The sequence below is a fragment of the Leptonychotes weddellii genome, chromosome 15 (genome assembly GCF_054177405.1).
Source record: "Leptonychotes weddellii isolate Sample4059 chromosome 15, ASM5417740v2, whole genome shotgun sequence".
Lineage (NCBI taxonomy): Eukaryota > Metazoa > Chordata > Mammalia > Carnivora > Phocidae > Leptonychotes > Leptonychotes weddellii.
Genome location: NC_138383.1, coordinates 47,138,241 through 47,149,123, shown reverse-complemented (window position 1 = coordinate 47,149,123; position 10,883 = coordinate 47,138,241). Strand labels below are relative to the sequence as shown.

Genomic DNA, 10,883 nt, shown 5'->3' with positions numbered 1-10,883 from the left:
CTGGCACCCACTCGATGTCCTCCCAATGAATTGCTTTTCTCCCTAAATCAACCAGAGTTGACTTCTCCCACTTGCACGTACATACCCTTACAGACACTCCGGCCCCTTGCAAGCAGTGAGTGTTCGCTGGTGCAGTGGACCAACCACTCTGGGCTCAAAGCTGCTGTTCCGGCTTTCACCTTCTTCTCTGTGAAGCCCACGCTTAGTCCTCACCCTGAGCACCCAGCACCCAGCTCCTGACCTTGTCCGTCTCTCCAGCCGTTGAGGCCTGAGGCGGGTAGAGACACAGCTGTGTTTCTTCCTTAGGGACACAGAGTTAATGTCAACTGCCCTCAGTGATGACCGTGGTTAGGGGTGTGACCTGTGAGCAGGCTGGTGGGGATGGGGAGAGTGCTGCTCACACTGGGACACGGGTAATGGATTCAGGCTTTCGTTATTCCCAGGCAAAGCACAGAAAAGCAGCAACTAGAACCTTCTCTGGCCTTGGCTTGCTAACGAAGTGTATCCCACTATCCTCTGGGGGCAGGGATTCTTGTGGAGAAAATGCGTTTTCTCTTCACTGATGATCATCTTCCCACTTCTAAAGACCCCAACCAACCAGCTGAGGTCAGTGAATAAGACTTAGGGATCCATCAAAAAGAGAAAGCCAACGGGCCAGAGAGCCTAGAAAGCACCTGCACATCGTCCTGTGGTAACTACGGGGGGTGGAGGAATGGTAACAGTGGGCATCGCATGAACTCTGCTGGTCAGAGTCTGGCAGGAAACAGAAAGCACTCTCAAATGGAGCGACTGAAGAGAACTTAGTAAAGAGACTTTACCAAGATGTGAGCCACAGTAAGAGAAACCAGTTAGAACCATTGTCGGTGAAGCAAGAGGACCGACAACAGGCAGGAGCGAATCCCTACATCCTCTAGGCCCAAGGGGCAAGGAGAGGGAGCTGCGGCTAGAAACTGGAGAGAGTAGTTGTAATAGAGCTGCCTGGTGAACCATGGCCTTCAGCGGAGGGTGCGGGGGGTTAGGGGAGGACACACAACATGGCAGCCAGGCAAGGAGGGAGTGACCTCTCTCTCCACCCACCCTCCAGCTTCCAGTCAGTACTTCTTAGTGACTGAACCCAACTAGAAGCCAGAGGGCAAGTCAGGGGGTCATTGACGTGTCTATAGGGGTCAAGCTTTGGAGGATTGAGCGGGGTGGGAGAGAGTGGACAATGGATCAGGAAGGACAGATAGGGAGCATCCGGCACAGTGGCCTACGGCACACTTCCTATGGGCTCTTAGGAGCACGTAACATGCATAGCAACTCATGTAATTCTCAGAAGAAGCTGGGGTACTGGCATCCTGCCATTTTCCAGATAAGTACCATGAGGTTAAATACCTCATCCAATGTCAGCGTGAGAGTAGCTGCAATTCAAGCCCAGACAATATGAATCCAGAGTCTGCGTTCTTACCGCCATGCTGAGCCATCCAATAATGTAGCCACTAGCTGCCCGTGGCTATTTAAATATAAATTAGTTGATATTAAACAACATTCAAATCCAGGAAGTCCCCCTGAGCCACATTTCAAATGGCTCCCTAACTACATGTGGCTAGTGGGTACCGTATTGGACAGCACAGAGAGGGAACGTGTCCATCCTCCCAGAGAGTTCCACTGCGCAGCTCTGCAGTAGACCTGGACACTTTGATCTGCACCATTTCCAACCCCTAATCCCTTGCAAAACACAGGCACACGCACTCCCATCAGTAGTTGTTATGTTGCTGGGCTGCAAAGGACAGGGGTCCGTCTGATTTGAAGATTTCATTGCCCTCTTGGTGGCTGCCAGATAATGTGGCCTCAAGCACAGCTCAAAAGAGATAAATCTGAGACGGTTTTATATAAGCCATGCCCTTTTTCACATTCTACAATCCCTTTGCGGTCCTGCCCTCTCCTATCGGAATAGCAAGGATATCCCATAATAAGCAGCAGCACTTAGATCAAAAGAGACAGGAGAAATGGCTGGTACATCAGCACTCTCCTCTCCACCCCATTTCGGAGGTAACTTGTCCGTGAGGCTTATGAGATGCTGGCATCCAGTGATGTACAACATCCTTCCATCAGCTCCCAGGAGACAGTTCTGAGTCAGATTTAATGATCCCCAAATCTTGACACCGATACATCATCCCCAAAATGTCTAGCATTAGTAGAGGAGATAAATGCTGAAGATGATATAAATCCTATCTACCAGATAGGCTAAAGGTGAAGTCTAACTCTGTCTAGACCGTTGGAACATCATAAAAAGGAATGTGAGTCAGTATCAGATGACCCTCCCTTCACATAAAGAGATGCAGGGTCTTAGGAATCTGTAAAAGCGCTTTCTGGGAGAGGAAGCAAAAAGTTTTAACTCCACACCACCTGTAATTCTACCTCCCAGCAAGCGGGAGTGCTAGCATTTTATGTACATTCTCTTACACGCAATCCAGCACACTGACACGTGTATGATCATGTGCATGATCTTCTTTGTCCAGTGCGCCTGCGAACATTTTTGCATCTCACTTAACAATAATAGTAGCTATCCTTCATTGTTGCTTACTATGTGCCGAGCTCTGGGCACGTTACATGTGTTATCTCACTTCTCACGACAGTGACGATAAGAGGAAGCATTATTATTCTTGTTCTACAGGCAAGGAAACCAAGGCACAGAGGGATCCTGCCTAAGGTCACACAGCTAGTTTCATAGCAGAGCTAGGACTATAACTAAATCTGCCGGACCTCCAAACCCATGCCTGTTCTGCCATGGTGTTATTCTACACCAATGTTCTGCAATGTTTTAGCTCTAGCAGGCATTCTTTTTTTTAGAGAGAGAGATCATAAGGGGGCAGAGGGAGAGGAGAGAGAATCTTCAGCAGACTCCCCGCTGAGCATGGAGCCTGACACGGGGCTCGATGCAGGGCTCGATCCCAGAACTCTAAGATCACAACCTGAGCCAAAACCAAGAGTCGGATGCTCAACTGACTGAGCCACCCAGATACCCCAACTAGCATGCATTCTTTAAGGGATTTTCCCCATGAGCCTAATATATAAAACAGATAGAAGTGGAACTGGACTGGTTGAAACGGGGGTGGAAGCTCCTAGTCTTCCCTGCTCTTGTCCCTTGGCTTTATCCCTTCCTACAATTCCTCCCCACCCCCACCACAGGCAAACAATCAATCAGCTCAGGGAACGCCTCGGACTTGGGAAGGACCAGTTTGGAAAATACTGTCTATGCATCCTTTTAACAGACTGCACTGTAGTCACCTTTATGCATATGGCATCATTAATACAGCCAACTGCCTCCTGCTCTGAAAAGCAATCTTGATGATACATTTTGTACACATTCATGATTTTTTTTTTCCTGGATAAATTTTCTGGAAGTGAAATATTTGGGCCAAAAATGTGCCAGTTTTAACACCAGATTCTCCTTCAGAAAGATAATACTACATAAATTCCCATCTGCAGAAAAAGGTTCTGTATGTTTTCCTCACAACTGGGGATATTACTATTTAAAACCAATTTTTGTCAATGCAAAGGTACATTGCGGTTGTTTTATTGTGCTTTTTTTTTTTTTCTGGATACTAAAAACAGACATTTTAAACTTTGCCAACTACTTGCCTTTCTTCTTTTATGCATCTCCTTTGCAGGTCACATAGTTTGCTTTGTATTTTTCCTCTCCTGGGGCAGTAATCATTCATTATCTATTTACAAAATTTATTTATAATGTAGGGTCATTAATCCCTCATGTATCATAATGAATGTAGACTGTCATATATTCATTTCCATTATATATGTCATGTAGAATATGTAACATTGAATTTTATCTTTTATTTACAGTGGTTTTGATTTACAGAGTCTTAAATTTTGACCATGGACTCACATTCTCCTATCTTTTAATTCTGTGATTCTTTTTAAACCTCAAATCCTTTAATCCATCTGAAATTTAATTGTGAACCAACAGCTAACAGTGAACTAACTTCCTTGGATAACTATATTTCATTTTCTTGTCTGATTGCAATGGCTTGAACTCACTAGAATGGTGTTAAGATTGAGCATGGTGGCTCTCAACCCTGGGCGATTTTTGCCCCTCACTCCCTCATCCCCCTCCCTCCCCCCGCCCCGGCACATGTGGCAATCTGTGGAGACATTTTTGGTTGTTATAACTTGTGGTGGGCAGGGAGATGTGTGTGCTGTTGGTATCCAACAGCTAGAGACGCTGGTAGCTGCTACACACCCCACATTGCACAGGACATTCCCCTACAGCAAAGAATCTTCTGGCTCAGGTTGAGAAGCTTTGCGTTAACCAAGAGTAGAATTAGCAAGTCCCTTCTGCTTCTTGTACTTTGCCCGTTGCAAACCGGAGCTGCATTCATTAGGGACAACTTGCCTTAATGTCTCTGTAATGATCCCTCTGGAATGCCTCTACCATGGACAAGGTGATGCAGGCGGCCATGCATAGAGAACATAGATGCTTGGGTCAACATTGAATAAAGAGAGGAAAGCAATGCAGATACAAATAACACATGAACAGTGTCTAGGGTTGCTTCCCGTTTCGAGGCATCTGTGTTCCATTGACACATTAAGAGCCTCTTTGGCTACCCTCCTGTTGATTCTCTCCTGGGACTTAAGACCACCATGGGTTCAAGCATCCTAAGACGTGTTCTGCAAGAACGTGAACGTTGGAATCATGAAGACCTGGGATCAGATCGAGGCCCGGTCACTCACGGGCCGTGGGTGTGAGAGCCTGGGCAGGGTCTGGAGCCCGCTCCCTTGTAACAAACACTGACCTTGGGTGTCATGAAGTGAGTACGTAGCTCAGTATCTGGAACATGGTAAGTGCTTACTGCATATCCCCATGGAGTCCCAGGCACATGCAATCCCACTCAGGTTTGACGAGCAGCCGTTGCTCCCGAACAGCCCTTGGGGAGCCTGAAACCCAAGAGAGGAGACCAGCTGCAAGCCCCTCGCCAGCATTTTATGCTGGTTACTGAGATAATTTTATTCTTACCATTGTACAGGTGAGGAAGCTGAGACACAGAGAGGGTAGTACCTTGCCTACGGTCACTCTAAGTGGTAGAAGCTGGGTTAGAGCCCTGCACTCAGCTGCTTAGTCATGCTGCGTTCCCACCCAACAGCTTCCACGCCCCCCCCCCCCCCAGCAGCTTAGCTGAGGGATGCTGGCCCAGCCATCCCATCTCCAAGGCTCTTGCTGTCACTCCTCTCAGCGTGGGCACCAAGCCCATGTTTTTGGCCCGAGGCCCGCGGGCAGCACTGGCTGGATGCTGCCAGAAAGGGATGGCATTCTACCTGCAGCCCTTGCTCAGAGCACCTGCTGGGGCCCCCACCAGTTGACAGAAAGAGCTCTCGGCTCAAGTGCCATCCCCAGAGGGCCTGACACTTTCCAGCATCCCGGAACTGTCCCTGAGGAGCCCTGATGGCGGCTTCGTGGTCTTGGGAAATGTACTTAACCTCTCCGTGCCTCAGCTGGTATCTGGGAAGACATTCAATTGCATGGTAATGAACCTGAATCCTGCAGGGCCTGCCTCTTAATCACCAGCTGGAAAATGCAACCATGTAAGAAGCAGGCAGGCCACCCGGCCACGACCTCATTAACCTAATCCTGTTAGACTCCTCCGCTCCCCTTAGCTCAGCTGCAGCGCAGCTGGGAAGGTGACCTTCTGGAGCAGAGGGGGCTCTTCGCCCAGGGATGCTGCATCTGGGTGAGAGGCACCGTGGGCATGGTACACGCGGGGCCTGGATGTCGTGGGGGTGGGGCAGAAGTCCTCAAGGCTGTGTCTAGAGAGGGCCAGGGGGACACCTGTGTGTTGGCCACATGGTGCCCCTCTGTGGGAGCCCCACCGCCAGAACCGGCCTCAGCAGCACCCCGGGCTCGGCCCCTTCAGGGCTCTGAAACCGGGCACCGTACCTGCAGAATATCATTTAATCCCATAATGGCAGCTCTATACCTTCCACATTTTACAGGCTAAGGAGACTGGGGCTCAGAGCAGTCAGGTAGCTTTCCCAAAGACACACAGCAGCAGAACTGGCTTCGATCCAGCTTGGGCCAAACCCAAATTCCACCCTTTCGGAATAGTTATGGAGACGTCGGGGTACATCTGGAACAGGTTCCTGCAACGTGTCGGGGCTTGTGGGTTAGAACTTGTAGCGTGTGTCAGGGGATTGCTAGAGACTTGAAGCCCTCGTCTATCTGGCACCGAAGAATCCTCCCAGCACTGAGTGCTTAGTGGGCCTCTGGAAAGAGTGGGGTGTCAAGCTATCGGTGTCCTAGGGACCTGGCTTTTTGGGACAGACTGAGCAAAGCTGCCTCAACCACATTGCCTCTTCCTGGATGTCAGAGTGTCTACCCCCAAAATGGCCACAGTACTCTTTCCAGTTCCACAGATGCTTCTAGAACCTTGCCACTCCCCCCACTCAGGGAGGAGGTGGAGTCCATTTTCCCTCCCCTTGAGACGCTGTCAAGGACTAGACCGTGGGGGACAGATGCAATGTGGCCTCCAACAATGGTTCTAAAAGGCAGCCGAGCTGCCACCTGGCTCCTTCTCTCTCGGGCTGCATGGCTTTGCAATACACCTGCCACGCTGGGAGGAGCCACGTGGACAGGCCACGCATTGGTCGCTGTTCTGCTGGACAGCTCCCGCGCAGGTCCCAGCCCTCCGCCTCCAGGCCGCCCCCACAGACACAGAGCGGGGCCCTACAGGCCCATCTCTGCTGAGCCCTGCCCAGTTTTGCAGACTGGCCAGCAAAACGAACGGTGTTACGGTTTTTATTTTTATTTTATTTTATTTTAAAGATTTTATTTATTTGACAGAGAGAGAGACAGCGAGAGCAGGAACACAAGCAGGGGGAGCAGGAGAGGGAGAAGCAGGCTTCCCACTGAGCAGGGAGCCCGATGCGGGGCTCGATCCCAGGACCCTGGGATCATGACCCGAGCCGAAGGCAGACGCTTAACGACTGAGCCACCCAGGCGCCCCAGGCGTTACGGTTTTTAAACCAGCCCTGGGCCCTAGCTCCGGGCTGCATCAGCCTTAGGGGGTGCGCTTGCATGAACGGTCTTGTCCCAGGGGGCCCCCCTCCCTTTCCCCCACAAAGGCACTGTATGGGCTAGCTGCCTCCCCACCCCGAGATCGTAAGTTCTTGGAACGTTTTTCTTCATAGCGAATAAAACCTGTACGTTTACATTTCCGCATTTCTGCCCATTCGTCCTAATTCTATTACCTAGGTCCCCGAAGAGCTCATCTCGTTTCATTCCGGTGTTTGGATGGTTGGAGACAGCCCCCTCTCTTCCACTTGTCTGCCTAAACCTCATAGTTCTCATGGCCTTTCCTGCCAGAGAGGAAAGTTCTTAGATTCTTCACTCTCCTGGCTGTCTTTATCCTTCGGGAGGCCTCTGTGGCAAAGTCTGCCTCCACACTGGCCACCTCGCCCTAGATAGGGGCTGACCTGTGGCGGACACGTGCGCTCGGCAGGCTCCCTGGCGCCGTGTTCCCAGCTCTCTTGAAAGGTCAGGAACTCCTCCCTGCCAGGGGACACAGACCCACTGTTGGGTCCCCGGAAGGCCAGGCCTGCATTTGCCTATAGGCCGTGACTTTGCATCCATTCAAAACATTGTCTTCACTGCCCAGAGGCCCTGTCCCCTTGAAGTGGACGCCCTGCTCCCCTGGCAACCGACAGACAGTCGGCTTTCTGTCTCTGTGGATCTGCCTTTTCTGAATACTTCCTATCAATGCGGTGATAATTTGGGACCCTTTGTGCCTGGCTTCTTTCACTTGCATACGTGTTTCGAGGTTCATCCACGTTGTAGCATCTAACTCTACCCCTGATCCAGTCCCCCATGCTGGCCCCCCCAGTCAGTGGGTGGTCCCGCCTGCCTCCCTTCTGCCCTGGGTGACCTTAGAACTGTTTGGATCCGGACACTGTGGGTCAGCAAATGTGGGACACTGTCAGGAGGGCCAGGCCCAAATCCAACCTTCCATTCATGGTGAGAAAGATGTATGGGGAGCAACTTTTCTCTTCTCAGATTCTCTCTTGCTTCTTCTTCCTCTTCCCTCTGGACTCATTTCTTTACTGTTTCTTGAACTCTCTGGACCTGCAGCCACCACAGGACCTTTGCATATACTCCTCTCATCTTCTCCCAGATATCTGCACGCTGCCCCTCTCATGCCTCTTCGTGCCTTTACTCAGATGTCACCTTCTCCTAAATTCCACACTTTATCCTGTCCTTTTCTGACTTTATTCCTTAGTCTTAACTGCTAGCTAATGTGCATGTGTATTGTTTTTTATCTTTTTTTTTTTTCCTGTCCATCCATCCAACTAGAATGGAACCTTCCGGAGGGTGGAGATTTTGTGTGTTTGGTTCACTGCTATATATCCAGAGCCTGGCCCATAGCAAGTGCTTCATAAATATAAGTTGAATGAGTGAATGAATGCTCTGCATCATGCCCAGAGGACCTGAAGCCTTGTTGGGGGTGCTTTCTCCCAGCCCTAGGTGTAAAGTGGAGACTGGACTTGAACACACAGCTGCCCCTGCCCACCCCAGCATCGCTGGCTTCCATGCAGGGATGGCCCGACAGGTGGGGGCAGGGGATGACAGGTGTCCTACTTCAACCCAGTCTTCACCTGGTACGGAAAATGCTGCATGACACACCCAAGTGAAACCTAAAGTTCAGGCAATCAGGTTGCTCCGGGTTTCTGTGTGGGCAGCTCTGGGGGTGCAACTGGTTGGTGTGGACCCGCTGACCCAAGACCTCTCTGCATGTTGGGGTCCTCGGATCGGAGAAAGCAGGGGACTGGGCCAGAGCCCAGGAGATTTTCCTGAATTCCGGTATCTGACATGAGTGATGAACAGCATCCAGTAGACGCAAGGGGTCCTATCATCCCGGAGTGGTAGGAACCTGGTAATCTAACCTGTTTAGGTCTGGGTATGAATGATTTAGAAAAGAGGGCCAGTGTGTGTCCGTGTGTATTGAGGTGGGCATCAGGAGGGCAGTGCCGGATTCTGCCTCTGTGACACCCCAGTCTCTGGTGTGGATGGTGTTTTAGTGACTCGAGCTGCACCCAGGCCTGTGCGTCTGTCCTTCGTTTCTTGTGGGGCGTGCACTGAGAGGGAGCCGTCCTGAACCCGGAGCTGGGAGGTCTCGGTGCGGGCTTCGACATGCAATCATCTTTGACCTTGAGCAGGTTGCCGTGTGCTTCTGGCTCTTCATTCCCTTTCTTAATAAGCTGGGAATCGCTGCGCCTTCCCGCCCACCTGCTGCCCATGGTTTGAGGTCATTTACGGGAAAAGAGTTCTGTACATTCTGAAAAGAAGGCCACACGAATGCAAGGAAATATTATTAGCATTATTTGTGTCGGCTCTTTGTAGCCAAAAAAGGAGGCCAGAGGCGGGTGTGTAATTACAGCAAGGTCGTAGTGAAAGAAAAGCTTTTGTTCAATTCTACCGGTGACGCTTAGCAAAAGTGGCCAAATCCAGTGAAGGCCTGTGCTTGTAATTCCAGAAGCTGCCACTGGGTGGCGCCTGATCCGTGACCTGGGCTGCGAGGTCTCACTGGAGGACCTGTTTTGCCCCTTTGACTAAAATACACTTGTTTACTGACCTAAGCATGTACACGGCCTTTGCCTGATCAGGTGGTGGTTTTCATTCTGCTCAGAGACCGGGTCTTAGCCTCCCCGTCTCCTGGCACTTTGGGCGAAAGTAACCCAAACCCTCCATCTGGGGCCTGAAGTTGGCTCGGCCCACGCACACCTCACAGCAACACTGGAAGGCTCTGCCGTCTGGCAGCGAACCAGGGAGAGGCCTGCTTGGCTGCCGCGCAGACTTCATTAGCTCTTGAGCTGCTCTTCTCTCAATCTGGCCTTCTCTTCTCCTCCCCCCACCTTGCATTTAAGGGTGGGATGGGGGGGGAGTCTGATTTTCTTCGCCCCAGGGGCCCATTCTTTGCAAGTCACTTTAGCTTTCTTTCCTTTCTGTGATCCAGAGAGATCACGGGCGGTGGGTAATTGTAAGAGCCGGCTGACATTTTTTTTTCTTTTTTTTCCCCTGCAATTAAGGACTAGAGACTTTGGCACGAAACCTAAATCATTCATTCCCGCTGGCTTTGAAACTGAGCCCTGGGTACGAATTACTTTGCATAAAATCACGCAAGACTTTCACACAGCCGGCCCAGCAACGTTCATCAGGTTGGTTGGTGGTCTGTTATGGCTCAATTCGTGTAAACACACAAATACTTGGAACACCACACAAGAAACAATTCACAATAATAGCTCCTGGGGAGGCGACTAATGTTTGAGCTAGTCCATGTTCATATGTAAAATCTTCTGTGGTAGGGGAGCCTCGAGGATTCTTTAGCTGATTCAGGACAGCCCTAATTCACTCGGTCGGACCCCAAAGAATGGAGGCAGAGCGAGGGGATGCCCCCAACCGCATCTCGCTAAAAGTCCAAGTCCCCAGTGGTCCTTTCCTTAGGCTTATGGGAGCTCGGGGGCACGGAGAGTGGGTTTTCAAGGTGAGGTGCTCAGATAGGGACCAAGGAAAGCGGTCACCGGGAAAACTTCTGAATGCTGCCAAAGCTAAGTCTTCACTGGCCTCAACAGGAGGATTAGCTTGAGTGGTGACTGAATGTAGGCAGGGGGAAGCGCCGTTCTGAGTGGAGGCTGGGAGCCTCAGCCGCTTCTGGTCTCTAGAATGAGGTGCTTCTGTGGTCTTCTGTCACCCTCCCTACCCCCAGCTCCTCCAGCTGCATGCCCTTCCCTTTGGTGGGCACATTCCCCAGGATCATCACCCAGCTCCCTGCCAATCCCCTCTTACAACACCGTCCTCTCTTCCCTTCTTTCTAGAACCTCCTTTTTTTTTTTTTTTT

General features: G+C 50.8%; 1 long non-coding RNA gene across 1 annotated transcript; it reads left to right on the top strand.

Moving 5' to 3' along the window:
- The first annotated feature begins 5,497 nt into the window (after nucleotides 1-5,497).
- LOC145717242 (uncharacterized) lies at nucleotides 5,498-7,855 on the top strand. Its single transcript, XR_014140310.1, has 2 exons — nucleotides 5,498-6,778; nucleotides 7,001-7,855. It is a non-coding gene; the product is annotated as an uncharacterized LOC145717242 (long non-coding RNA).
- The last annotated feature ends 3,028 nt before the right edge of the window (nucleotides 7,856-10,883 follow it).